This window comes from Phyllobates terribilis, unplaced genomic scaffold, assembly GCF_046119375.1.
Source record: "Phyllobates terribilis strain yellow unplaced genomic scaffold, ASM4611937v1 Scaffold_99__1_contigs__length_5935540, whole genome shotgun sequence".
Lineage (NCBI taxonomy): Eukaryota > Metazoa > Chordata > Amphibia > Anura > Dendrobatidae > Phyllobates > Phyllobates terribilis.
In genome coordinates, this window is record NW_027362859.1 from 974,555 (window position 1) to 990,350 (window position 15,796).

The following is a 15,796-nucleotide window of genomic DNA, read 5'->3' on the forward strand; positions in this document are numbered from 1 at the left end:
ATTTTTCTGTATTTTCATGACTATGAAAATCGGACATTCACACTGAAGGCATCAAAACTATGAATTAGCACATGTGGAATTATATACTTAACAAAAAAATGTGAAGCAATTGAAAATATGTCTTATATTCTAGGTTCTTCAAAGTAGCCACCTTTTGCTTTGATGACTGCTTTGCACACTCTTGGCATTCTCTTGATGAGCTTCAAGAGGTAGTCACGGGAAATGGTCTTCCAACAATCTTGAAGGAGTTCTCAGAGATGCTTAGCACTTGTTGGCCCTTTTGCCTTCACTCTGCGGTCCAGCTCACCCAAAACCATCTCGATTGGGTTCAGGTCTGGTGACTGTGGAGGCCAGGTCATCTGGCATAGCACCCCATCACTCTCCCTCTAGGTCAAATAGCCCTTGCACAGCCTGGAGGTGTGTTTGGGGTCATTGTCCTGTTGAAAAATAAATGATGGTCCAACTAAACGCAAACCGGATGGAATAGCATGCCGCTGCAAGATGCTGTGGTAGCCATGCTGATTCAGTATGCCTTCAGTTTTGAATAAATCCCCAACAGTGTCACCAGCAAAGCACCCCCACACCATCACACTTCCTCCTCCATGCTTCACGGTGGGAACCAGGCATGTAGAGTCCATCCGTTCACCTTTTCTGCGTCGCACAAAGACACGGTGGTTGGAACCAAAGATCTCAAATTTGGACTCATCTGACCAAAGCACAGATTTCCACTGGTCTAATGTCCATTCCTTGTGTTCTTTAGCCCAAGCTTGTCTCTTCTGCTTTTTGCCTGTCCTAAGCAGTGGTTTCCTAGCAGCTATTTTACCATGAAGGCCTGCTGCACAAAGTCTCCTCTTAAAAGTTGTTGTAGAGATGTGTCTGCTGCTAGAACTCTGTGTGGCTTTCACCTGGTCTCTAACCTGAGCTGCTGTTAACCTGCGATTTCTGAGGCTGGTGACTCAGATAAACTTATCCTCAGAAGCAGAGGTGACTCTTGGTCTTCCTTTCCTGGGGCGGTCCTCATGTGAGCCAGTTTCTTTGTAGCGATTGATGGCTTTTGTAACTGCACTTGGGGACACTTTCAAAGTTTGCCCAATTTTTCGGACTGACTGACCTTCATTTCTTAAAGTAATGATGGCCACTCATTTTTCTTTGCTTTGAATTTGTATTATGGCAAGAAAAAAGCAGCTAACAGTCTATTCAGTAGGACTATCAGCTGTGTATCCACCAGACTTCTGCACAACACAACTGATGGTTCCAACCCCATTTATAAGGCAAGAAATCCCACTTATTAAACCTGACAGGGCACACCTGTGAAGTGAAAACCATTTCCGGTGACTACCTCTTGAAGCTCATCAAGAGAATGCCAAGAGTGTGCAAAGCAGTCATCAAAGCAAAAGGTGGCTACTTTGAAGAACCTAGAATATAAGACATATTTTCAGTTGTTTCACACTTTTTTGTTGAGTATATAATTCCACATGTGTTAATTCATAGTTTTGATGCCTTCAGTGTGAATGTACAATTTTCAAAGTCATGAAAATACAGAAAAATCTTTAAATGAGAAGGTGTGTCCAAACTTTTGGTCTGTACTGTACATCAGCAGCTGTTTCACACACAGATCCTCGTTCAGTGTCCTGTGGAATGGCCAGCGCCCCCCTGTCTCTAACATGGGCTTTTATAGGCCCCCCCATAACACCTGTTCTTCTGTATATGGCACTGAACTAAAAATACACAAATATCACGTCATCTAGAAACCCTAGCATGATGGCTGATTCAATCTTATGCAATGTATGATACAGATTTCAGAATAAAATGAATATCCGTAATTAGAATTTAACATTGACATTTCCTCCTATACTTCATATGCATTATATGTGACCACTGTCATTTTCAGGCATTTGTATGACGTTTTTCTTCCAGGTCTATCTCCATTTACAGATATATTGTCCACCACTATAGCGCTCTGTTCATTTAAATCTATATTTATGAGAAACAGAGGTGTTCTTATTTTTATACTACTGTAGTAGTTTTTATACACTTTAATCAAAAGTTATGTTTTATTATTGTTCTCACTTTGCTGCTATCTACCTCAAGCAAGTTATTGGTAGATTTGGAAAGAACAAAGGATGTGGGTGTGGGGCACGTAAGGCCATTGATGTAGGCAAGTCCTTCTATAACAAAGCCCCGGGAGAAAAATATGTCATCAGATCATTCATAAATTGCAGAAGTAAAGGGGTCATCTATAAAGCCACATGCGTCTGTGATTTGGAATATGAAAGACTTTTTTTATAGAAGGACTTGCTCGTGTGCGTGCTGTTATTTTGAGTCATGCGTTCCGGCAGTATGCAGATCGTTGACGCACCAGAAGTGACGCGTCGCGATGTCACGCTGCAGAATAATGCGTTCCAATAAGAGGAAATGACGTTGTGGTGTTCAGAAATGAAGGGTTTTGCTTGGTACTTTTGAATTATTTAAGGGGGACCGGGCAACAGGCCGCTATTACACAGGAGGAGACTTGAAGACCTACACAATGGAATGGTTTAATTCCCTGGTGAATCCCTCACAGGGAAGAAAAGTTTCATGAAAATAAGGACACCCTTACCTGTTTCCTTAACAGGATGATGGTTACACATTTGTCTTTGCTCCCATTCATGTGGATCTGAAAAGGATCTGATGCCTGAGAATTAACTACTAGAATTGGGGGAGACCGTTCCTTTTTCTCACGTATATGATGGCATGTGGGACATGTTGTTTGGATCGGTATATCTACCCATTGTGTTCAGAGGCATTGCTTGAGATTTGTTAATGTATATGTAATACCTCTCTGTGCTGGGACATTCACACCTGCCCACCTGTGGTTTATATCTATATATATCTTTTTTGTGTCTCTATTTTAATTCTGATATTTTAATGAATTAAATTAAATGTTATCTTCTAATTTATATCCTTTGTATAAACCTATATTATATTCATCTGGGAAAGTACCTTTTCTGTTTTCTACCTTTACAAACTGATTACGCTATTGCTTGATCACAGATAAGTGACCTGGTCTATCCCCCTCTTCACAATATTGCATCTTGTGAAACATCTTCTTCCTTCCTGCAGCGGCAATGTTCCCTGATTCAGCAGGTCCTGAGCTGCTTTCAGCCTGTTTTGCGCAGCCGGCGTTGGATCTGTAATCATCGCAATCTCTATCTCCCAATTCCTGAAACACCAATGGATCCTGCTGCTTAGTCCGGGATTCAGCTGCTGAGATTTCTGTTATATATATTCCTCTAAGGTCGGCCTTCATGGCTTCCCATACATAGAAAATAGAAGTTGTATTTTTATTAATCACAAGATTCTCCTTTAGTTTCCCATCAATTTTCCCCTTAAGGTCTATAACTTGCAACCAAAAGGGGTTAATTTCCCTGTGGGTCTGTACTGCATTGGGGGATTAAGCTTAGGGAGACACAGAGGAGAATGATGGGATAGCGCTCTGGGCAGGAGCTGATGTCAGATATAAGACCCGGCATCCGTTCATTTCCAAGAGCCAAATCCATTCTCCACAAAGAGGAGAATGTGGACGAGAAGCAGGAGTATTGGTATACATTATGGTGACCGGCTCTCCAAAGATCAATTACAGCTGTCTCCTTAAGTAAGTGACCAAAAGGGGTACAATTGCCTTTTACCCTCTTAGCTTCATGTCTCCCTCTATCCCAGATAGAGTCCGGTATATTATTAATGTCCCCTATTATAATATAGGGGGGTGTGCGAGAAACCATCAATAATAGAGAGAATTTTGTGTATGATTCTACTGGAATATGGTGGTGGTATGTAGATAGAGATTAGTAATAGAGACTTAGTAATAACTTACAGAACAAACATCCGTACTGACCCTCTGTATCTATTTATCACTATAAGACCCTCACATTGTGCACTAGGGTGTACTAATATACTGACTCCCCGAGAGTATGGAGAGCGCGTGGAGTGATAGTCGCCTGTAACCACTTCTCGTTTAGTAGGTGAAGTTTTTGAAGAGGTAAGATGTGCTTCTTGCAGGAAAATCAGAGCAAGTTTTTCCATCTGAAGATACTGAAAGATCACCTGTCTTTTAAAACTAGAAGAAAGACCCCTTACATTCCCGCTATTGCCACGGACCCCGCCATATATAATCAAATAGATAAACGGAGGCTCAGTCACTGTTGAATGTATGGGAGAATCCCACCTACAACTTAAGTCTCCTTGGAGGATGATTCAACCCCACTTAGACATAAAACAGCGATATAATCATAATAGAACCTGAGGAAAACAACATTTGTAAAGAACTGTCCAACAAGCAGGGACACACTTCTTCCCATACACTCGCGGATCACTGTGTTTCTGAAGAATTGGGGTTTGTACCACAGGATCTTCAACTTGTAACATCCCGAATTTGATCCCGGTGTATTTGCCTCTCATTCATATCCAGCCAGTGAAGGACTTCTTTTGAATCTTGAATAAAGCGCACAGAACCTCCGGCTACCACCCTTAATTTGGCAGGGAATATCATTGACTATAGAACGTGCAGATCTCTCAGATGTTTTTTGATATCAAGTAATCTGGCTCTTTGTTTCTGTACTTCTATAGAGTAATCTGGAAAGATTGAGATTTTGGATCCATTAATTATTAGATCTGGGTGATCCCTTGCCTGCTGCAGGATAATATCTCTGTTCTGATAGTGTAATGTTTTAGCCAGCACAGGTCTTTGTGACAGCCCAGGAGGAAGAGGACAGGTTGGCGCCCTATGAGCTCATTCTACAGCCTATAGGGGGTTTAAGGTTTCAGGCCCAATTTTTAATTTCCTCCAGTTTTCAAAGAATTCAGTAGGAGAGGAGCCTTCTATTTTTTTAAGGCACATCAATAAGTGGTATATTATTGCATCTTGATCTATTTTCAAGGTCATCTGTTTCTGCCAGCAGTGCTGATATTTGCTGTTCTACAAGCCTGTTCTCCTTGCTCATATCAGCTATCTGATCCTCAGGGGCGCTGACTCTGTCTTCCACTGCCCCTGCTGTTTTGTATTCTCTGCAGTTTGCGACGTATATCTGCTATCTCATCTTTAAGACCACCAAACTGTACATTCAAAACATAGAGGATTTACATGTACCACTGCCATGAAAACATCTATTGTAGTATGTTCCTCAGCTACCTGTATGTCATCTTGGTGAAGATTAGGCTGTGGGGCAGTGAGTACTGTGTCACATGCAGTTTCGCTGACTTTTCGCCCCTTCATTAATGCAGCTGCTTCTCCCATCTCCTCCTCACCCGACTCCTCTCCAGGGCCCATGCACAGGTGCGATGTAGCTGCTATAAGATCACCGTCACCTGCTGAGACCTGTGTTTCTGTGCAGGCAAATCACTCCAGCCTGGTCACCACATCCCTCCTCCTAGTCTCCCCTGCTCAATCTGTCTCCAACGTGACAACCGTGGTGTCATCTTGGAGCTGAGAGCCGCTTCTCCCGCAGTCTTTCTGTGGCTTTCCATGGTCATTTTTTTTTTCCTGGAGCAAAGTACTTCCAAACTGAGCAAGATTTGACACAGTTCTCTGTATTTTCCATCTCTTGGGGGGGCACTATATGGGGATTATTATATATAAATACGAAAAAAAAACTACGTCTCTTTTTTACTCACAGGATACTAAGGCTGGAAGGCTATTATAGCCAATAGAGTAAAAACCCAAGCGATTAAAGCCAAAATCCCCTTTCTCAAGAAAAGCCTGAATCAATCATAACTGTACTTAACTCCATTCCCATGGGTGGAGAGGAGTGAATACTCATTCTCTTTAGTAGCAGGCACAGTGTTCACCGAGCAGCAGCAACCAGCTATGGCTACTGCCTGTGCCCTGCTCCTCCGCTGCCGCCCCCCCTCCACAGCCAGAATGTATTATCCGGGCTATAAGATGCACCCCCCACTTTACTCCAAAATTTTGGAGGAAAAAAGTGTGTCTTATAGTCCAAAAAATATGGTACTTTTGAGCTACAGTGCAAAGGTCAGAAGGTCAGAAGCGCCATATTGAAGTTCAGATTTTGTTGTACTGGTTTGAGAGTACCATGTCACATTGGCAGAGCCCTTGAAATGCCAGAACAGCAGACCCATCCCCATAAGAGACCCCATTTTACAAACTAAACTTATTAATGAATTCATCTAGGGGTGAAATGATCAAATTTACACCACAGATGGGTCACAGAATTTTATACCATTGGGCAGTGAAGAAAAAAATAATTACATTTTTACCACCAAAATTTAGTGTTGGCCCCAGATTTTACATTTTCACAAGGGGAAATGACAAAAATGGCACCAAAATTTGTCCCACAATTTCTGCTGAATGTAGAAATACCCCATATGTGGCTGTACAGTACTGCTTAGCCATACCGAGACTCGGGAGGGGCGGATCGCTATTTTCCTACTGGAGCACAGATTTTCCTAGAATAGTTTGCGGAGTCCATATACAGAGCCCCTTACTGCTAGAAAAGCAGAATCCCCTCTCAAATTACCCTATTTTGGAAATGATAACCCCTTTTGGGAATTTATCTACAGGTGTAGTGACGATTTTGACTCATTGGGTGTTTTCCAGAAACAAGCAGCAGTGGATGTTGCTGAATGAAAACTGCAAACAGCCATTGTATTCCCCAGTACGGTGTAGTGCCCATACATTGTGCCCAGCTCGTGCTTCTGGAGACATGCACCCTTAAATTAGGCGGGTTGTCATCACTACAGAAATGACAAACATATAGATGCTAAATGTGGTTTAGGCACACTGGGGCTCAGAAGGGAGGTGAGTACTTGGATTTGGGAGTGCAGAATTTACTGAATTTCCTTTGGGGGGGCGAGGAGCCATAGCGCTCTTCCAGAGCCTTTGTACTACCAATAACGTGGATGTTAGAACCTTGCTCTTAGGTTTTTTCCTTTGCTGGTCACATGACCTTGTTGGCCTATTTAATCCTGCTCCGCCCTTCTGGCTTTGCTGGACTTCATTGTATAACTACTTTCTAGCTAGCCTGTGCTCTGTATCTAACTCTGTTAGTTTGCTTGGTCTACGGACCTCTATGTTCTATATATTTTGTTTGTTCGTCTGTCTGCTACTATTTCTGTTAGGAGGTGTCCCATTTTCCTCCCAGTCCTTAGTACTTGTAGGGATTCCTTCCCCACATCTATAGGTCTCCGTACAGACTAGCTTAGGACTTTAGCAGGTCTGATCGCAGGATCAGGTTCCCTGTTACTTCGTAGGGATTCAGCTGAGTTCTATCGTAGGGACAGATCTCCTCTCTTTCCTTAGCTCTGGTAGCAGAACATAACAGTAAGTCCAGCCTGCAAATTCTCTAAGGAAAGATTTTTCTGTTCCATCATGGTGTCGGTTCAGGATTTGGCTCATCGCCTGCAGGGACTCTCTCTGGAGGTGGCCGAGCTCCGTCAGCACGTGAGTAACTGTCCTGGAGCACATTTCTTGGAGCCTAAGGTATGTTTGCCCGATTTATTTTTTGGTGAACACCGAGAATTTTTTTCATTTAAAAATGCTTGCTTATTGTATTTTCGTTTGAGACCCAAGTCCTCTGGGGATGAATCCCAGCGCATATGGTTCATAAAGTCACTTTTGCGCAAAGAGCCTCAGGAGTGGGCCTTTTCTTTGCAACCTAGTGATACATGCTTCAGATCAGTGGATAGTTTTTTTTCTGCTTTGGGACTATTATATGATGATCCTGACCGTGTCGCATCAGCTGAGACTGAGTTGAGACGTTTGAAACAGGGATCAGGTAATGTGGAAAAATATTGTACTCATTTCCGTCGATGGTCTACTCAAACAGGGTGGAACGATTCTGCTCTGAAAAGTCTATTTCTTGCTGGGCTCAATGAAAGGGTTAAAGACCTGCTAATTGCTTATCCTACACCTGAAGATTTGCAACAGGCTATGCAATTAGCTATACGGGTGGATAGGAGACTGCGTGCAAGGGTTAATGAGAGCAAATCCTCTGCTATGTCAGTTTCTGGTTATGAGAATGTGTGTACTAACAGTGGTGAACCGATGGAGATTGGATCGGTGGCACCTCGCTCTCAAGAAAAAGACCGTCGATTTTCTGAAGGCTTGTGTTTCTATTGCGGAAAATCTGGTCATTTGATTAAAGGCTGTGAGCTTCATATGAAGAAAGAAAAAAAAATGGTCAGTCATGCCCGTATTGCCTGTTTAAATTCCAAGGGTGTATTTTTAGCTGCTTCCACGATTGCTCAGGAAAAATTAATGGAATTTCGGGTGTTTGTTGATTGTGGGTCTACTCTGAATGTAATTGATGGGGGATTCTTGGAAAGACTCAATTTAAAACCCGAACCTTTATCATCCGCCATTGCTGTGGTTTCTGTGGATGGTTCCCCTTTGAAGAATATTACTCTCAAGGTCTGTGAATTTCCTCTCACTATTAATGGTGTTCACCATGAGAAATTGGATTTGGTAGTTTTGAATAACTTGCCTTCTCCAGTAATATTGGGATTGCCCTGGTTAAAATTTCACAATCCTGTACTGGATTGGTCTACCAGTGAAATTAAATCCTGGAGCCATAAATGTTATGACAAGTGTTGTAACGGGCGTATTGCAGCTTTGGATAGGGGAGAATTGCCTGTTCCTATTCAGGATTTTTGGAGAGTTTTTTCTGAGAAGGAATCGCAGGTTTTGCCTCCCCATAGAGACTACGATTGTTCTATTGAATTTGTCCCTGGAGCGACTCTTCCTAAAAGTCGTTTATTTAACCTTACTATTCCTGAGAGAAAGGCTTTGGAGGAATACATACAGACAAGTTTGGCCGCCGGTCACATTAGGCCCTCTAAGTCTCCTGTGGCGGTTGGATTTTTTTTTGTAAAAAAAAAAAAGGACGGCGGTTTACGTCCTTGTCTGGATTTTCGTGAGATTAACAAAATTACTGTACGCAATCCTTACCCACTGCCATTGATTCCTGATCTGTTTAACCAGTTAATGGGGGCCAAGTGGTTCTCTAAAATTGACCTTAAGGGGGCATACAATCTGTTGCGCATGAAGGAGGGTGATGAATGGAAGACTGCTTTTAACACTTCTGTGGGTCATTTTGAGAACCTGGTTATGCCTTTTGGTCTTACTAATGCTCCTGCATTTTTTCAGAATCTTATTAATGACATCCTTAGACCTTTGATCGGCAAAAATGTGGTTGTGTATTTGGATGACATTTTGATTTATTCGCCGGATCTGGAGTCTCATTGGCGGAGCGTACGTGAGGTATTACAGTTATTAATGGACAATTCGCTTTTTGCTAAGCTGGAGAAATGTGAGTTCGCTGTACAGAGAATTAGTTTTTTGGGTTACATTATCTCCAGCGAAGGTTTTGAGATGGACCCGGTTAAAGTTCAAGCTGTACAGGAATGGCCTAGGCCTATTGGTTTGAAATCGATACAGAGGTTTTTGGGTTTCGCCAATTATTACAGAAAATTCATAAAAAATTTTTCTAGTATTGTCAAACCTCTGACCGATCTCACCAGGAAAGGTGCTGATGCGGTTCAGTGGTCTTCTGAGGCCATTGAAGCTTTTGTGTATCTCAAGGAGAGGTTCACCTCTGCTCCCATCCTTATGCAGCCTGATGTGACTAAGCCGTTTTTGGTTGAGGTTGATGCTTCCTCTGTGGGGGTTGGCGCAGTATTGTCTCAGGATAACGGGGATGGATTACATCCCTGTGCCTTTTTTTCAAAAATTTTTTCGGAGACTGAACTGAATTACGATATTGGTAATCGGGAATTATTGGCTATTAAACTCGCATTTGAACACTGGCGCCACTTCTTGGAAGGTGCGGAATTTCCCGTTCAGGTTCTTACGGATCATAAAAATCTGATATATCTTGATGCTGCCAAGCGCCTGAATGCCCGTCAGGCTAGGTGGGCACTGTTTTTCTCGCGGTTTAATTTCTCCGTTACTTACATCCCTGGTACTAAGAATGTTAAGGCGGATGCCTTGTCTCGCAGTTTTTCTCCCATAGTCGGTGCTGAGAAAGAGGAGAACATTTTACAAGAAGGTGTTGTGATAGCTGCTTTGGACTCCGTTTTGGAAGATGAGATTCTTAAAGCACAGGAGAATGCCCCATCTAACACTCCTCATGGGAGGTTGTTTGTGCCTGGGACCTTTAGGAGAGATTTGTTTGTTGAGTGTCACGAATCTCGGTTGGCAGGTCATCCCGGAATCTCTGAGACCAAGAGACTGGTGGGTCGCAGTTTTTGGTGGCCTGGATGGCAGAAGGAAGTCATTAAGTGGGTGCGTCAATGTACTATATGTGCTAGATCTAAGTCCTCACATACTCCTGCTGCGGGGTTGCTTTGTCCTTTGGAGGTTCCCAGTGCTCCTTGGACACATTTGGCTATGGACTTTATAACTGACCTTCCCCCCTCTGAGGGTTTTACGGTCATCTGGGTGGTCGTGGACCGTTTTAGCAAGATGTGTCACTTGGTTCCCTTCGTCAAACTGCCCTGCGCTAAAACTCTCGCTAAGGCCTTTGTCAAGGAAATTGTCAGACTTCATGGCGTTCCTACTGACATTGTTTCTGATAGGGGTCCTCAGTTCGTGGCTCGTTTTTGGCGTGCCTTTTGTGACAGGTTGGGAGTTCATTTGTCGTTCTCGTCCGGATATCATCCTGAATCTAATGGCCAGACAGAAAGGAAAAACCAGGATGTTGAGCAGTTCTTGCGTTGTTTTGTGGCAGACAATCAAGAGGGGTGGTCTGAGTTTCTGCCACTTGCTGAATTTGCTCTGAACAATTATACATCTTCTTCTACTGGTTGTTCGCCTTTTTTTTGTTGTTCTGGGAGACATCCGTCGTTTGGGTCGTTCTCCAAGTTGGGATCTGCCGTGCCTGAGGAGGAGAATTTTTCCGGTGATTTGGAGAGAGTTTGGACGGATGTGCGTGGTAATCTTCAGGAGGCCAACAGAAAATCTAAAGACTACTTTGATAGGAAACGACAGGAGGTTTTGTTCGCTGTTGGTGACATGGTTTGGTTGTCCTCTAGGAATCTGCGGTTGAGGATTCCTTCTAAGAAATTGGGTCCCAAGTTTGTAGGGCCCTTTAAGGTGCTTCAGGTTGTCAACCAATCTGCTGTTAGGTTGGAGGTTCCTACCTCCTGGAGAATTAATCCGGTATTTCATGTCTCTCTGTTAAAAAAAGCTGTTGTGTCGGATGGTGACGCCTCTGCCTCTGTTCCTCCGGTGGTGGAGGACGGGGAATATGAAATTTCTCGCATCCTTAACTCTAGACGGTATAGAGGTAGTTTGCAGTATCTTGTGGCCTGGAAAGGTTTCGGACCCGAGGATAACTCTTGGGTGAGGTCAGATGATGTTTCCGCGTCCAGACTTATCAGAGCGTTTCACAGGAGATTTCCTGATAAGCCTGGTCCTAGGGGATCCGGAGGATCCTCTTAGAAGGGGGGGTACTGTTAGAACCTTGCTCTTAGGTTTTTTCCTTTGCTGGTCACATGACCTTGTTGGCCTATTTAATCCTGCTCCGCTCTTCTGGCTTTGCTGGACTTCATTGTATAACTACTTTCTAGCTAGCCTGTGCTCTGTATCTAACTCTGTTAGTTTGCTTGGTCTACGGACCTCTATGTTCTATATATTTTGTTTGTTCGTCTGTCTGCTACTATTTCTGTTAGGAGGTGTCCCATTTTCCTCCCAGTCCTTAGTACTTGTAGGGATTCCTTCCCCACATCTATAGGTCTCCGTACAGACTAGCTTAGGATTTTAGCAGGTCTGATCGCAGGATCAGGTTCCCTGTTACTTCGTAGGGATTCAGCTGAGTTCTATCGTAGGGACAGATCTCCTCTCTTTCCTTAGCTCTGGTAGCAGAACATAACAGTGGAAGCCTCCTATATTTCCATTGACAGATGACGGACCTGAGTAGGGACTCGCTTTTTTATGGATTGATTTGAAGCATTTTTTGGGAACATTTTACATAACATTTGGGATCACATTTATCCTGCACTCTACGCTGAGCCCTTATATTGGGGTTTCCATGTAAATCTCCGAGAGACATGATTCAAATGAAACCCAGAGGGACCCATTAACTAAAAGGAGGCAGCAGAGTTACTCTGAACTCAGTCTGGCCTCAGTTCAGTGGTGTCCTTTTTTTCAGAAGTGCACAAAACTGTGGCAGACTTCGCTTTTATGCACACCTAAAAAGACGGACACCGCCGGATCACAGGCCGAACGGTGTCCACAGTGCCTCCTTCGGCCTCATTGTAGGGAATCTTCTGCCAGGGGTTCTGTTTGAATCACGTATTTCAGAGATCTACACAGAAACCCTGGGTGTAACTCTGCGTGCTCAGCACAGAGTGCAGGATAGATGTGTACGGAGCCTTACTGAGATCTTTGGGAGGCAGAATGAACAAATCAGCAGCAGCAGTGTACTGTCACACACTAAAAGACGCTATTTATTGTAAAAACTAGTTTTTTTATCGCCATATTTTGAGAACTATAATTTTTCCATATTTCTGCTAGCAGAGTAATGTAAGGGCTTGTTTTTTGCGGGACAAACTGACGTATTTATTGGTACCATTTTCGTACACATGACATTTTTGATCACTTTCTATTCCGATTTTTGGGTGGCAGAATGAACGAAAAACAGCAATTCAGGAGTTGTTTTTTTTAAGCCATTCAGAGTGTGGTAAAATTAATAAGGCAGCTTTTTCTTCGGGTCGGTACGATTACAGTGATACCACATTTATGATACCATCTTTTTTTTTGTTTTGACGCTTTTACCCAATGATACAAACTATTTTATAGATAAAATAATTATTTTTGCATCACTTTATCCTGAGAGCTGTAACTTTTTTATTTTTAGGCTAAGGGAGCTGTATCACGGCTTATTTTGCCAGACAAGATGATGTTTTCAGCGATACCATTTTTCTTTACATTCGTCTTTTTAATGGCGTTTTAATCCACTTTTTCTTGATCGCAGCATTTAGGGGTTAAAGTACTGGGAGTGGTGTGGGCACTGCTCTTGTCACTGAGTGCTGGGTGTCAGCTGTCAGAATTAGTTGACACCCGGCGGCGATCATGCGCGCACAGTACCTACCGACCTGAACGTATGGATACATCCAAGGTCGTAAAGGGTTAAGAACCATCTGAGATAGACTTAGACACTAACAAAAAAAGAAGAATATCAGTTACACTAACTAAAACCACAGATAGACTAAACAAAAAAGAAAAAACAACCTTAAAGACAAGGAAGACAAATAAGAGGTCAATTATGTGACCTACTCAACCTGAGAGGCAGAAAACAGGATCTCAGTGGAGAGTATTTTGTCGATGCCGAGGTAGGCCAAATACATGCCTAGGTCACCTCAGCCGTCTTTTCCTTTTTTCTGGAAGGGACAGTTTGCCAGTCATTCTCCCTGCTTCGTGGGTTCAAATTTTCCTCTTGAGGATGATCTGGGATGTTGAGGTCCCTTCGTCTCAGTAGGTCTCTACTCTCTTCGTATGTTGTGATGGAGTGCCAGGCATTGCTGTGGTTAATGAGGAGATATAAGGGGAAGCCCCATCTGTAAATGATCGCGTTCTCCCGGAGACTAAAGGTAATGGGGACAGATTCCTGCAAAAGCGAAGGCTAGTAGAGGACACATCAGAGAAAATCTTCACTTGGTTGAAGGTTTTGGGGAGTTACCCTTTCCTTCTTGAGCAGAAGACAGAAGAGCAGGTACTCTTTAACATGAAAGAAGTGGATTCTGGTTAGGAAATCCCGTGGAGCAGTCTCTGGAAGGTGTTTAGGGCACGGGACCCTAAGGCTTTGTCAATAATCATATCATGGCTGGAGCAGTCTGGTTATCATACCTGGGTAATGGGACAGTGCTAAATAAGGGCACGGGCTGCCAGTGCACTGCAGTCAAGGGGCAATCTTCTTCAGCTTCCAAGTCATGCCCCCCTCACTGTCAAATTTTAATTCAGAAAGTCAAAATCATTAAGAAATGGCTCATTTCATAACTAAACCTGACAACTTTTGAAAATATGTAAAACAATGTTACATGATCTGAAAGATCCTTGAGCTAGTCGGGTGGAAGGTCCTTCAGCTGCTCACTCAGGACAGGCAACCTCTGATGGTCCCGGTTCCTTCCTTTCCTGCACTGCACCAATCAGTTACATAAGTGTGGGGCTAGAGGAGAGAGAGCAGTTCTCTCAGTGATCAGAAAGGGCAGTGTCTCAGCGTTCTCCTCTGTCACAGGAAGCTGCCTCCAGTCTATAACAGCCAATCACTTATTAGCAAGATTTGTTTCTTGCTAAAAATGTATCTTATAGGCCACGGGATCTGAGTATTAGTGTTTTTATTTAATCAAGGCAAACATGAGGAATGACAAGGGGTTGTGGTAGTAGTGGACAACCCCTTTAAGAAGATACAATTTTCAGTTAAAACATTCCGACATTCTGAACATTAAAAAATATTCTCCCCTGTGTGACTTCTCTGAAGTTTATTAAGAATTGTTTCCCCAAGTAAAAAATTTCTCAAATTAAGAAAATAAAAATGTTTTTTACCCTGTGTGACGTCTCTGGTGACTAAGAAGAGATTTATTCACAAAACATTTTCCACATTCTGAACTGGAGAAAGACTTTTACCCTGTGTGAGTTCTCTGGTGCCTAACAAAACTTGATTTCTGTGTAAAAGATTTCCCACATTCTGAGCATGAAAAAGGCTTCTCACCAGTGTGAGTTCTCTGATGTTGAATAAGACATAATTTCTCTGTAAAACATTTCCCACATTCTGAACATGAAAAACGCTTCTCCCCTGTGTGAGTTCTCTGATGTCTGGTAAGACTTGGTTTCTCTGTAAAACATTTCCCACATTCTGAACATGAAAAAGGCTTCTCCCCTGTATGAATTCTCTGATGTTTGATAAGACTTGATTTATCTACAAAGCATTTCCCACATTCTGAACATGAAAAACTCTTCTCCCCTGTGTGAATTTTCTGATGGCCAAGAAGATGCGCTTTCTGGTTAAAACATTTCCCACATTCGGAACATGAAAACGGCTTCTCCCCTGTGTGAGTTCTCTGGTGAGTAACAAGATATGAATTCCAAACAAAACATTTACCACATTCTGAACATGAAAATGGCTTTTCCCCTTTGTGAGTTCTCTGGTGACTAACAAGGTCTGATTTCTCTTTAAAACATTTCTCACACTTGGAACAAGAAAATATATTCTCCGCTGTGTGAAATTGTTGATGTTTTAGAAAAGACTTTTGGAGGGGAAAACTATTTCCATATTTTGAACGTGAAAATGGCTTCTTTGTTTTAGGAGCAGTTCGTTTTTTATTGCTTATTTTGTGACTTTGATTTTCCTTAGTAGTCGGTAATGAATCAGAAGACGGGACCTGTTTCAAAAGATCAGATGACAGATCTTTGCTGTGAAGGGATGATGGTATATCTGGAGTAATGGCATTCACTTCAATTGTATCCTGTGGGATCTCAAGATCATCCGATTTGAAAATTGAAGATGTCAGCTGTCCCTCTGATCTCCTGGTACAGTCATCTGCCAAGAATAAAACCAATTATTATTTTTGAATAAAAAAGGGTTAAATTTTATATTTTTGAACATTTCTACTTAAATTATCCATATCCTGTGCTGGGCTGATTGCAAGCACTACAAGTCAAAAAACAACCAGCGAGGCTGCCGAGCGTGAAGAGGCTGGATTGAGCGTCCCAGAGGCTGCAGCTAAGTACAAAGGCGGCAGTAAAGTACATAGTTTAACACCAGAGCATAGTTTGGTGTTTTCCTTACTAACCTTCTATTTGTTT

At 42.6% G+C, this 15,796-nt stretch overlaps 1 pseudogene; it reads right to left on the reverse strand.

Annotated features, from left to right (window-relative positions):
* LOC141198678 (uncharacterized) overlaps positions 1 to 15,796 on the reverse strand; it is a 208,436-nt pseudogene that overhangs the window by 38,095 nt on the left and 154,545 nt on the right.